Genomic DNA, 9,968 nt, shown 5'->3' with positions numbered 1-9,968 from the left:
TAAGCTGTTGAGTGTGTTCCGTAGAACCTGATGACCCTCCAGTCTGTCCAACTCCGATCTGTCAGTGTTATAACCAGTTCCTGCTGCTTCTTTAGGCTGAATATTGGTTAAGGCTCAAAAATGGCAGCTGTATCTGTCAGTGGTGTGTACATTGCCTCGAAAAACTATTCGTACACCTTGACGTTTTCCACATTTTGACAACCAAAAACATAAATGTATTTCATTAGGATTTTATGGGCGTTATTTTGCTGATAAGCTGTTGAGTGTGTTCCATAGAACCTGATGACCCTCCAGTCTGTCCAACCTTGATCTGTCGGTGTTATAACCAGTTCCTGCTGCTTCTTTAGGCTGAATATTGGTTAAGGCTCAAAAATGGTAGCCGTATCTGTCAGTGGTGTGTTCAGTGCCTTGAAAAAGTATTTGTAACCCTTGACATTTTCCACATTTTCTCATGTGACAACCAAAAACGTAAATGTATTTTGTTGGGATTTTATGGGCGTTATCTTGCTGATAAGCTGTTGAGTGTGTTCCAAAGAACCTGATGACCCTCCAGTCTATCAAAGCCCGATCTGTTGGTGTTATAGCCAGTTCCTGGTGCTTCTATAGGCTGAATATTGGTTAAGGCCCAAAAATGGCAGCCGTGTCTGTCAGTGGTGTGTACACTGCCTCGAAAAACTATTCGTACCCCTTGACATTTTCAAAATTTTGACAACCAAATACATAAAGGTATTTTATTGGCATTTTATGGGCGTTATTTTGCTGATAAGCTTTTGAGTGTGTTCCATAGAACCTGATGACCCTCCAGTCTGTCCAACCTTGATCTGTCGGTGTTATAACCAGTTCCTGGTGCTTCTTAAGGCTGAATATTGGTTAAGGCCCAAAAATGGCAGCCGTATCTGTCAGTGCCGTGTTCAGTGCCTTGAAAAAGTATTTGTAACCCTTGACATTTTCCACATGTGACAACCAAAAACGTGTACAGTGCCTCGAAAAAGTATTCGTACCCCTTGAAATTTTCCACATTTTGTCACGTGACAACCAAAAACATGTATTTTATTGGAATTTTATGGGCGTTATCTTGCTGATAAGCTGTTGAGTGTGTTCCAAAGAACCTGATGACCCTCCAGTCTGTCCAACTCCGATCTGTCAGTGTTATAACCAGTTCCTGCTGCTTCTTTAGGCTGAATATTGGTTAAGGCTCAAAAATGGCAGCTGTATCTGTCAGTGGCGTGTACATTGACCTCGAAAAACTATTCGTACCCCTTGACATTTTCCACATTTTGACAACCAAAAACATAAATGTATTTCATTAGGATTTTATGGGCGTTATTTTGCTGATAAGCTGTTGAGTGTGTTCCATAGAACCTGATGACCCTCCAGTCTGTCCAACCTTGATCTGTCGGTGTTATAACCAGTTCCTGGTGCTTCTTTAGGCTGAATATTGGTTAAGGCCCCAAAATGGTAGCCGTATCTGTCAGTGGTGTGTACAGTGCCTCGAAAAAGTATTTGTAACCCTTGACATTTTCCACATTTTCTCATGTGACAACCAAAAACGTAAATGTATTTTGTTGGGATTTTATGGGCGTTATCTTGCTGATAAGCTGTTGAGTGTGTTCCAAAGAACCTGATGACCCTCCAGTCTGTCCAACCCTAATCTGTCAGTGTTATAACCAGTTCCTGGTGCTTCTTTAGGCTGAATATTGGTTAAAGCCCCAAAATGGCAGCCATATCTGTCAGTGGCATGTACAATGCCTCGGAAAAGTATTCGTACCCCGTGACATTTTCCACATTTTGGCATGTGACAACCAAAAAAACGTAAATGTATTTTATTGGGATTTTATGGGCGTTATTTTGCTGATAAGCTGTTGAGTGTGTTCCATAGAACCTGATGACCCTCCAGTCTGTCAAAGCCCGATCTGTCAGTGTTATAACCAGTTCCTGCTGCTTCTTTAGGCTGAATATTGGTTAAGGCCCAAAAATGGCAGCCGTATCTGTCAGTGGTGTGTACAGTGCCTCAAAAAAGTATTCACACCCCTTAAACATTTTCACATTTTGTCATGTGACAACCAAAAAAATGTAAATGTATATTATTGGGATTTTTTGGGCATTATCTTGCTGATAAGCTGTTGAGTGTGTACCATAGAACCTGTGATGACCCTCCAGTCTGTCCAACTCTGATCTGTCAATGGCGTGAACAGTGCCTTGAAAAACTATTTGTACCCCTTGACATTTTCCACGTTTTGACAACCAAAAACGTAAATGTATTTTATTGGCATTTTATGGGCGTTATTTTGCTGATAAGCTGTTGAGTGTGTTCCATAGAACCTGATGACCCTCCAGTCTGTCCAACCTCGATCTGTCGGTGTTATAACCAGTTCCTGGTGCTTCTTTAGGCTGAATATTGGTTAAGGCCCCAAAATGGCAGCCGTACCTGTCAGTGCCGTGTTCAGTGCCTTGAAAAAGTATTCGTACCCCTTGACATTTTCCACATATCCTCATGTGACAACCAAAAACATAAATGTATTTTATTGGGATTTTATGGGCGTTATCTTGCTGATAAGCTGTTGAGTGTGTTCCATAGAACCTGATGACCCTTCATTCTGTCCAGCCTCGATCTCCCAGTGTTATAACCAGTTCCTGGTGCTTCTTTAGGCTGAATATTGGTTAAGGCCCAAAAATGGCAGCTCTGTCTGTCAGTGGCGCTCAAAAACGTATTCACAGACCTTGAAATTTTCCACATTTTGACAACCAAAAACGTAAATGTATTTTATTGGGATTTTATGGGCGTTATTTTGCTGATAAGCTGTTGAGTGTGTCCCATAGAACCTGATGACCCTCCAGTCTGTCAAAGCCCGATCTGTCGGTGTTATAACCAGTTCCTGGTGCTTCTTTAGACTCAATATTGGTTAAGGCCCAAAAATGGCAGCCATATCTGTCAGTGGTGTGTACAGTGCCTCGAAAAAGTATTTGTACCACTTGACATTTTCCACATTTTGACAACCAAAAACGTAAATGTATTTTATTGGGATTTTATGGGCGTTATCTTGCTGATAAGCTGTTGAGTGTGTTCGAAAGAACCTGATGACCCTCCAGTCTGTCCAACTCCGATCTGTCAGTGTTATAACCAGTTCCTGGTGCTTCTTTAGGCTGAATATTGGTTAAGGCCCAAAAAAGGCAGCCATATCTGTCAGTGGTGTGTACAGTGCTTCGAAAAACTATTCGTACCCCTTGCCTTTTTCCATATTTTGACAACCAAAAACGTAAATGTATTTTATTGGCATTTTATGGGCGTTATTTTGCTGATAAGCTGTTGAGTGTGTTCCATAGAACCTGATGACCCTTAAATCTGTCCAACCTCGATCTGTCGGTGTTATAACCAGTTCCTGGTGCTTCTTTAGGCTGAATATTGGTTAAGGCCCCAAAATGGCAGCCGTATCTGTCAGTGCCGTGTTCAGTGCCTTGAAAAAGTATTTGTAACCCTTGACATTTTCCACATTTTCTCATGTGACAACCAAAAACGTAAATGTATTTTGTTGGGATTTTATGGGCTTTATCTTGCTGATAAGCTGTTGAGTGTGTTCCATAGAACCTGATGACCCTCCAGTCTATCAAAGCCCGATCTGTTGGTGTTATAGCCAGTTCCTGGTGCTTCTATAGGGTGAATATTGGTTAAGGCCCAAAAATGGCAGCCGTATCTGTCAGTGGTGTGTACAGTGCCTCGAAAAAGTATTCGTGCCACTTGAAATTTTCCACATTTTGTCAAGTGACAACCAAAAACATGTATTTTATTGGAATTTTATGGGCGTTATCTTGCTGATAAGCTGTTGAGTGTGTTCCATAGAACCTGATGACCCTCCAGTCTGTCCAACTCCGATCTGTCAGTGGCGTGAACAGTGCCTCGAAAAACTATTCGTACCACATTTTCCACATTTTGACAACCAAAAACGTAAATGTATTTTATTGGAATTTTATGGGCGTTATTTTGCTGATAAGCTGTTGAGTGTGTTCCATAGAACCTGATGACCCTCCAGTCTGTCCAACCCTAATCTGTCAGTGTTATAACCAGTTCCTGGTGCTTCTTTAGGCTGAATATTGGTTAAGGCCCCAAAATGGCAGCCATATCTGTCAGTGGCATGTACAATGCCTCGGAAAAGTATTCGTACCCCGTGACATTTTCCACATTTTGGCATGTGACAACCAAAAAAACGTAAATGTATTTTATTGGGATTGTATGCGTGTTATCTTGCTGATAAGCTGTTGAGTGTGTTCCATAGAACCTGATGACCCTCTAGTCTATCAAAGCCCGATCTGTCAGTGGTATAACCAGTTCCTGGTGCTTCTTTAGGCTGAATATTGGTTAAGGCCCAAAAATGGCGGCCGTATCTGTCAGTGGCGTGTACAGTGCCTTGAGAAAGAATTCACACCCCTTGAAATTTGTCCACATTTTGTCATGTGACAACCAAAAAACATAAATTTATTTTATTGTGTTTTTATGGGCTTTCTCTTGCTCCTAAGCTGTTGAGTGTGTTCCATAGAACCTGATGACTCTCCAGTCTGTCAAAGCCCGATCTGTCAGTGTTATAACCAGTTCCTGGTACTTCTTTATGCTGAATATTGGTTAAGGCCCAGAAATGGCAGCTGTACCTGTCAGTGGCGTGTGCAGTGCCTTGAAAAAGTATTCACACCCCTTGACATTTTCCCCATTTTGTCATGTGACAACCAAAAATGTAAATGTATTTTATTGGGATTTTATGGGCGTTATATTGCTGATAAAGCTATTGAGTGAGTTCCATAGAACCTGATGACCCTCCAGTCTGTCAAAGCCTGATCTGTCAGTGTTATAACCAGTTCCTGGTGCTTGTTTAGACTCAATTTTGGTTAAGGCCCAAAAATGGCAGCCGTATCTGTCAGTGCCTCGAAAAAGTATTTGTACACCTTGAAATTTTCCACATTTTGTCACGTGACAACCAAAAAACGTAAATGTATTTTATTGGGATTTTATGGGCATTATCTTGCTGATAAGCTGTTGAGTGTGTTCCATAGAACCTGATGACCCTCCAGTCTATCAAAGCCCGATCTGTCAGTGTTATAACCAGTTCCTGGTGCTTATTTAGGCTGAATATTGGTTAAGGCCCAAAAATGGCGGCCATATCTGTCAGTGGCGTGTACACTGCCTTGAAAAGTATTCACACATCTTGAAATTTTCCACATTTTGTTATGTTACAACCAAAAAACATAAATGTATTTTATTGGGATTTTGTGGGCGTTATCTTGCTGATAAGCTATGGAGTGTGTTCCATAGAACCTGAAGACCCTCCAGTCTGTCAAAGCCTGATTTGTCAGTGTTATAACCAGTTCCTGGTGCTTCTTTAGGCTGAATGTTGGTTAAGGCCACAAAATGGCAGCCAAATCTGTCAGTGGCGTGTACAGTGCCTCGAAAAAGTATTTGTACCCCTTGAACTTTTCCACATTTTGGCATGTGACAACCAAAAAACGTAAATGTATTTTATTGGGATTTTATAGGCGTTATCTTGCTGATAAGCTGTTGGGTGTGTTCCATAGAACCTGATGACCCTCCAGTCTGTCAAAGCCATGTAGCACCCTCCTAGGTAAGTGCTAGAGATTGAGTATAGTTTTGGCTCTGTCAGCCTATCAGAGGAGCAGCAGGCACATTCTATATTGCTTTCTGCCTAACAGAGAGCAGGATCTGTGAGTTAGGTCTTCTCATGGTGCTCAGTCTGTGTGATTTATCTGGTCTAGGGGCGTGTTTCACACTGGTCCAATAGGGAGGCATATTGGACAGTGGAGAAAACCTGGCCAATGGGTACACAGGCTTTGATATAGCCTCAGTGATTGGCACAGACTGGTTATCTCGGTGCATTGTGGGATGTGGTATAAAAGCCAGGGGCACATGTGCTCGGGGTCTTCAGGTGGTGAGCAGAGCCCGGAGGGAGAGTGGCAGCTGTCTCCTCCTCTGCATCGGTGGCACGTGGTCACAGGCAGTTGGCCTGGTGAACCCGAAGGAAGGAGCTGAACCCAGAGGTCCAGGAGAGCTGACTAGAGGGGTTGAGACACTGGAGAACCTGGAAAAACAGTATTGTGAGTACAGGGGATCGTGTCCAAGGGCCTGACCTGTGAGGGGGCCACCTGGGAGTAGAGTAGTCTGAAGACGAGTGTCAACTTGTGGAATGTAAAGGGGTGCTAGGCGAGTACCCTGAAGATAGTTGCTCAATCAAGTTTCAGGACAGAGACTTTACCTTAAATTAATCTAGTGGCAAGGTGAATCTGCAGCTTTGGTGCATCCTCAAATAGCAGTCCTCGCCAACTGTGAATTGTTCAATTCAGGAGTATCCCACTCTATCCCTTCTCCCATCCCTATTTAAAATAAAACAACAAAAACCACTACAACCCCTAGATTGATCATTGACTGAGCCGGAAAATAAAGTGTTAAGTTTGTGTATGCAGTTGCTAACAGTAACCCAGAGGGACCCAAAAAGGTGAAGAATTCAGCAGTCCTGAAGGGGGCAGTGCTACAGCTAGATCTGTCAGTGTTATAACCAGTTCCTGGCGCATCTTTAGGCTGATTATTCAAGGAGGCCCAAAAATGGCAGCCGTATCTGTCAGTGGTGTGTACAGTGCCTTGAAAAAGTATTCACACCCCTTTAAATTTTCCCCATTTTATCATGTTTCAACCAAAAAGGTAAATGTATTTTATTGGGATTTTATGTGATAGACCGACACAAAGTGGCACATAATTGTGAAGTGGAAGGAAAATGATAAATGGTTTTTAACGTTCATTACAAATAAATATGTGAAAAGTGTGGGGGGGTTCCCCGAGTCAATACTTTGTAGAACCGCCTTTCCCTGCAATTACAGCTGCAAGTCTTTTTGGGGATGTCTCAACCAGCTTTGCACATCTAGAGTAGGAACATTTTTGCCCATTTTTTCTTAGTAAAATATCTCAGGCTCTGTCAGATTGGATGGAGAGCATCTGTGGACAACAATTTTAAGTCTTGCCACAGATTCTCAATTGGATTTAGGTCTGGAATTTGACTGGGCCATTCTAACACATGAATATTGTGACAGAACCCACTGTCACTGTGTGTTTTGGAGGAGACTGTGCGCAAGCCTCCTACCGACAGACTATGGGCCAGAAGATACTGGAGACCTAGGGACATTGCCTTTCATTTATTTCATTTTATGTTCCTTTTATTCATCTTCTGAACAGCTGAAGATGGCATGACTCATGGCATTGAGTTAATGTAATGTAATGCTACAGCCCTTCTCCCCCCATCCCCCCCCCGCCTCCTGTTTCTGTGTTTAATTGTGTGGATTCACGACACAGACAATGGTCTGGACTGGAGACATCTCTCCGCAGGCGGTGTGTATTGAGAGACTGCCTGTTTCAATGTACAAATGTTCAGTTCCCATTGGCTTGTTCCTGGTCCCCTCCCCCCCCTTTGGCAAGGCTAAGGGGAGTGTCCCATAACTGTGTGTAAAACTGTATGTCTTGGAATTTAATAAACAGTTTAAGCTCTGCATGTTGAACCCTCAACACCTGTGTGGATTGTCTCGTGATTGAGGGGTTAAGGGCTGGGTATGGCTCCTCCGCAGGCTGTGGGTGCGTTTGGAGGACAGGAGACACAGGTCCGGCGGATGTGCCCACCTGGGGTACTAAGATCCGTTACATTGGTTGGCAGCGGTGGGATGTCTCCTGCAGTCCAGGGCATCCAAACCATCACCAGGATTCAAGATCTGGGCAGCTGCCGAGGAGTGATATGGGGACCAGCCAGCATGAGAGTGGAGTTCGGGAGGAGGCTGCAAGGCATGCGGAAGCACCATCGGGGACCAGCGACAGAGCACACCATGCTCGGCTGGGAGGATGTGATCCGCCGGCAACTCTGGCATGAGGCGCTAAGCCACGAGCGGCACCATCAGGGGAAGATCCTTCCCTCCTCCACAGAGATGTACCGGACGCAGTACCGTGCGCGAGAGGTGTTCCTGAGGGAACGACCGCGAGATGAAGGGAAGACAGAGCTCGGAAGATTGGTCCAGGAGGAAATGAGGCTGGACGCCAGCTACAGAGCCCTCCGGTGGTTCGCAGCTCAACTGTGGCCAGGTACAGCAGATGGCAGCCCGACAGAAGGCGTTGGCTATGGCGGCGTGGGGCTGCTCCATCACAAAAATGTACGGAGAACCAGACTTTGGGAGCGATGAGGAGTGGCGGCTGTAACACATGGAGGAATTGGAGTTCCTGGTTGAGCAGGAATGGGAGCTCGAGATTGCCTACAAGCGGCTGTTTGACGGTGATCAGCAGTCTGGCATGGCTCCCGTTGCCTGGGACTGTCCGAGAGAAATAGCAGACAGTCACAAAGATGAGAAGCAAATGGGGCCAGGGGTGACCCTGCATTTTCCCGTACTAACTGCAATGGAAGAAGCAGCGATGATACAGAGGGCACTGCGAGCGCTAGAATGCCGGAACGCACCGGAGGTCCCCCAGGCAGCGAGACAAGCTAATAGCATGAAGGTCTCAGAAGGGGGAGTTGAGACAGGCGCTGGAAGGCTGGGAAATGGTGATCAGCAGCAAGTCCAGAATATCTCATCTGGTGCCCCAGCAGAAGTGCTGGTTATGGGGCAGAGTGCTGCTGGCCTCTGCCCACCCTCAGAGTTAGATCCAGGGAGTCAGAGGGATGACCTCAGTGAGCCGTTTCCCCAGCACTTGGACACTACCCCAGTGTGTATCCCCCCAGCAGAAGCGTTGGCTACGGGGCAGAGTTCCGCTGGCCCCTGCCCCGTCCTCAGTATGTTTTTGGAGGGTTTGGGAGACAGCCCCTGTCAGAAGTCACCCCAGTGGCTGGTCACAGAACCGGCAGGGGAGAAAACCCTTCCCCCTCTCCAGCAGTTGTACCCAACTTTTGCATATGTCCCCCAGGCAGAAGCGCTGGCTACAGGAGAGAGCGCTGATGGTCTCTGCCCAGCATCAGAACAAGAGATGAAGAATCCGGGAGACAGTCCCTGCAAGATACCTTCTCAGGGACTGGTAACTACACCAGGAGAAAAGCAAGTACCTTTTTCTCCCCAAATGCATAGCCCTACCAGCCTACATTCCCTACCAGCGGAAGCACTGGCATCAGGGCAGAGGATTATTCAGCTCCCCCCAATATCTGCAACCCAGCCCCGGACCAGAGGAGTGCAGACAGCTGTTCCCACTCTGCAGCGGCTGTTTTTATTCATGGGAGACCCTATGTGCGGTTTTGCACCCCAGCGCCAGAGTCGTACTTTTACTTTTCCTGGTTGCCTGGGGGGGAAGTTTGTGACTAACGCAGGTCCAGACCAGTTGAGGGTCAGGAACCTTGTTAGTCTGTTTTTAAAAGGGGAGAAATGTGACAGAACCCACTGTCACTGTGTGTTTTGGAGGGGACTGTGCGCAAGCCTCCTACCGACAGACTATGGACCAGAAGATACTGGAGACCTAGGGACATTGCCTTTTATTTCATTTTATGTTCCTTTTATTCATCTTCTGAACAGCTGAAGATGGCATGACTCATGGCGTTGAGTTAATGTAATGTAATGCTACAGCCCTTCTCCCCCCCCCCCCTCCTGTTTCTGTGTCTAATTGTGTGGTTTCATGACACAGACAATGGTCTGGACTGGAGACATCTCTCCGCAGGGGGTGTGTATTGAGAGACTGCCTGTTTCAATGTACAAATGTTCAGTTCCCATTGGCTTGTTCCTGGTCCCCTTCCCCCCCTTTGGCAAGGCTAAGGGGAGTGTCCCATAACTGTGTGTAAAACTGTATGTCTTGGAATTTAATAAACAGTTTAAGCTCTGCATGTTGAACCCTCAACACCTGTGTGGATTGTCTCGTGATTGAGGGGTTAAGGGCTGGGTATGGCTTCTCCAGCAGGCTGTGGGTGCGTTTGGAGGACAGGAGACACAGGTCCGGCGGATGTGCCCACCTGGGGTACTAA

This window comes from Pelophylax lessonae (genome assembly GCF_965119305.1).
Source record: "Pelophylax lessonae genome assembly, chromosome: 11".
Lineage (NCBI taxonomy): Eukaryota > Metazoa > Chordata > Amphibia > Anura > Ranidae > Pelophylax > Pelophylax lessonae.
Note: the sequence above shows the minus strand (reverse complement) of the source record.